Consider the following 4,313-nt stretch of genomic DNA (forward strand, 5'->3'; position numbering starts at 1 on the left):
GTTCCCCTTCATTTTTCAGTATCTCTAAAAAAACAGTGATTGTCGCTATGGATTGCAAATAAATGTTGGTGATATACTCTGCACGCCATACCGAAGGTTTTGGAAAAACATTTCAATGGGGGAATCGCGGCCCAGGGTCTTGCAGGTCATCGTCCTCTCGCTATGAGGTCGAACTGTACGAAATCTGCTTGCTTGGGGAAGAATCTTGTACGCTGAATTCTGTAGAACATGGTGAAAAGCGAAAGTTTTCATGTACTGCTGCATGGCAAAATCAAAAATTGGAAGAGCTGGGATTTGAACCCAGGACTTTCTGCATGCGAAGCAGACACTCTACCACTGAGTTACACCCCTGCCAGAGCAAGTAGATCTGGGACGAGTGTCTCGTGGATCCTACTGTCATTATTTCTTAGGTTTGAACGGTACAATAACTGTTCGAGGGACCTGTTCATGATACGACCTAAATAGCGTCGACTCGGTGGCGCAACGGTAGCGCATCTGACTCCAGATCAGAACGATGCGTGTTCAAATCACGTCGGGTTCACAATGCAACTTTCGAAAACGGAAGCCATAGGCGAGTATGTCAATTTAATCAGATAGCTAGCGATTACACAGAACGGACGAACAGATCCTGCTTGAAAAAAAGTTACTAGTGCAATTTTCGCATTCTGACGCCGACTTGCTCTTTCTCCAGGCGCGAAGCGTATAGTATTTTGTTGTTCATATCGTTTGACGCTAACATCTAACTGAGACATAATGATTCCGCAATACTTTGCTCGTTTACACGTCTTTAGCAAGGCCGAGTACAATATTTTTCGCTAAGTTATCGGAATAGAAACGTTGTGAAACTGGTATAGCTCAGTTGTCAGTTGTGCTTGAGCCGCGCTAGCGTGTGGTTGTGTGTACTGCTGAGCTCCGCTTGTGGTGTTTACATTCGTGACTGCTGTTCTCTCCAGTGCCGTCCGTCAGTCACTCTTCGTGTTTTTGGATCTTCGTTAGTATTTTAAGTGTGCTGTTAACCGCAGTTTTGTTACTCATTGGAATTTGTTTTTTTAATCGAAATTTCATCTCTGCAGTGCATCATGTTTACAAACGTCTGGAAAAGCACTCTGGTCTTCGCTTTCGAAAAGGAAATCTGTTATGTCCAGCTACTGTCACTGGAAATTCACGATTGTATTACAGAGGTAATTGGTGTCAACTGATTCCGTCCATACAATGCAGGTAGACCATGATAAATACTGTATTTTTGTCGAGTTCGAGAGCTCAGAGACGGTAGACAAACTGTTAGCAAATTGGAGTAATCACATGGAATCCTTTTACAGAGACGGCTCTAAAAGCAAAGTTCGGATATGGAGAGCTGACATTGTTTACACTACTGTTCGTGTGCTTAACGTACCTATTGAGATTGATAATGTTTTAATCAAGGATGCACTTTGCAAGTATGGTGACGTTAAATCTGTTGCCAATGAACGTTGATCTCGTCACCAGAAACTGCAGTGTTTTAACGGGATTCAGTTTGTGAATATCGACATCAAGACGAATATTTTGTCTCATTTATTTGTAAATGGCTATAGGGCGCAAATTGTGTATTCTGGTCAGGTACCAACTTGTCGTATCTGTAATGAGTCTGGCCACTTTAGACAAAATTGTCGACGGCGGGTTTTTGTAATTGAAAGCAACCTCTCGCAACACCAGAAACTTACCTTAAATGATGTCTTGCTAAATAATATATCTGTATCTGTTTGTGTATACTGCCATAGCAAGCCACTCTGATATTTACGTACATGATAATAATCAGTGTCCATGTTTAGACAAAAAGGCTGATCTTGACACCCCCGCACCTTCCGAATTGCAGACGAGAAAACGGCCCCATTAGAAAACTGATAGCTGTTCTGATGACGAGTTGTTGAAAAATCTCACTTCGCACGCAAACAAGAACCGTGCGATGAGGAGCTAATACGAAGACTCTAAGAAATGCGGATGGGCGCTGGTAATCAACCAGATCGTACACAGTCTGCGGGAAACTGCGAAGATGGGGATGCTTCTAGCAATAAGCAAGAAACATCAGGAGGGGACCAAGTTTACGAAGATTAGCAGCCTTCTGACACTCATGAGAAAAAGGTAGTGTGTCCCACACTGCCCACCTCTAACTGCCAGTGCTTTTCAGAAGGCATTTGACCGCAAGATAAAACTAAGCAGTACAGGCCATGTCGTACACTCGGACAATACGACAAGATCGATGTCACAACCGAACAGTACGAAACCTGTCACGGAGCCTCCAGACGCTCCACGAGGTAAGGTCAAGCCATAACCGAATCAAGGGAAGTTAAAGAGCGGGAAAGGCGACACGAAACCACACAATGTGCGTTACGAAGCTGTTAGGCACGAGACACTGAAAGAATTTCCTGAGGAATCTCAAGACAAACGATCTTCTGATGACACAGGAGGGAAATCTCAAACTAGACTGCAACAATGCGGTAACTTGCAACCTCTGAAAGGGATGTTCTGTTCTGTCTCATATTACTGTGTAACCTAACTAACAACTTAGTCGCATGTTACTAAATTATTCAGTGTCATAACATCTAAGAAGTGATAGTGCAATGACCCATTCTTATACTATCACTACAATCAACATTAATAAAAGACGGTCGGAATTGAAAATAGCAGCGCTAAAAGAATTTTTATATGATTCAAGAACTGATACAGCCTTGATGTAGGAAGTTGTCCGAGTTTAATATTATAGGATACGGTTCTCACATAATGATCTCTTACGAACCTAGCGTTGGCACAGCTTTTTTAATCCGGGATCAGATTCGCGTAACGGATGTAGAACGACTGGAATCTAAAAGGGGAACAAGGCTCATGATTCATGGTGTATCCCTTATTAACTTGGACGCCCCTTCCGGCAGCTCACATCGATCGGACATAGCACGATTTTTTAAAGACCAGATAATATACTTATTACACAAAAACCAAAGTCAACTTATAATGGGAGAGTGATTTTAATTGCGTTTTGAACAGGAAAGATCAGAACCCGAATTTTAATTGTTCTGCTGAATTAAAACATCTCGTTTCCAGCTTAAAGTTAAAGGATGCGTGGGAATGCAAACACCTTGCTATTGTGGAGTATACTTATGCAAATTCCAATGCATGCAGCAGAATCTATAGGTTCTACATTACCGAACATCTCGAAACAGCTCTATTGAAAACAGAAACGATTCCTGTACATTTCTCGGATCATTTCGGTGTGTTGGCCTGTATAAATTTACAAGCGCAGCCAATACATCGATTCAAAAACCAGTGGAATTTAAATGTCTCGCTTAAAAACACTATAGAGTTGTACTACTAAGTACTCAGAGGCTATATGAATGAACATCTGGTCCAAACCTTCAACTGACAGACATGAAAAAAATTAAAGGAAAATTACTCAACATCGAGAGGAAGCAACTGGAAGGATTAAAAATAAAATCCAACGCAAAATCTGTATCGGAGGACAAAATAACTTCCCTGTACCAACTTCTGAAGCACGCTATAAACAGAAGAACAACGGTTATTGACGAAATACGAACAACAAATGGTACACGTCTTCGAACACAGAGGCTATGAATGAGATCTGTCACCATTAAAAATAAATTATTTTCTGAAAATACCAGTTGCGAGGAATCTGTTTACGGCTTCCTCGACTTTTTAGTATCACAGCTGACGGAATATGACAATGGGACTTTCCTTACGCACCTCTGTGATGAGGACATTTATGAGACTGTGTACCTCACTTCTGAAAAAATCCCCAGGACCTGATGGTCTACCAGTAGAATTATGTGCATTACTGGCGGATAGTGGGAGGGTAAATTACAGCGAATGTCAATGAAGTTCAGGGCACAATAATACCTTCTGAATTCGAAGTAAAATAGTAGATATCCCCAAAAATAAAGGGCGCAAAGATCTTACTAACTTCCGGCCCATTTCTTTACTCAATGCGGACTACAAAATAATAGCAAGAATTATCAACAAGAAAATTTCATTCTTAGCAAGTAAACGTCTTAGTCAACATCAACATTGCATTGCAGGTAAAACTATATTTCAGAATTTAGCAGAATTTAGGGATGTCATTGTAATAACTTTAGTCACAAACATCAAATGCACCCTGGTTTTCCTTGATTTTTATAAAGCCTTTGATCTCGTGAATCATACATACCTCTTCAAGACGTTAAAAATGCTAGGTTTCTGGGAACGAGCCTTGTCGGTAATAAACGTGGCGATAGGAATAAACGCATATATAGCAGTTAACAGTCGAACTACCAAACAGTTAAGTGTAA

The 4,313-nt window shown here is 41.0% G+C and overlaps 1 non-coding gene across 1 annotated transcript; it reads right to left on the reverse strand.

Annotated features, from left to right (window-relative positions):
* Window positions 1-279: 279 nt before the first annotated feature.
* Window positions 280-351, reverse strand: Trnaa-cgc. The gene has a single exon. It is a non-coding gene; the product is annotated as a tRNA-Ala (tRNA).
* Between the last annotated feature and the right edge of the window lie 3,962 nt (window positions 352-4,313).

The sequence above is a fragment of the Schistocerca piceifrons genome, chromosome 3 (assembly GCF_021461385.2).
Source record: "Schistocerca piceifrons isolate TAMUIC-IGC-003096 chromosome 3, iqSchPice1.1, whole genome shotgun sequence".
Taxonomy (NCBI): Eukaryota; Metazoa; Arthropoda; class Insecta; order Orthoptera; family Acrididae; genus Schistocerca; species Schistocerca piceifrons.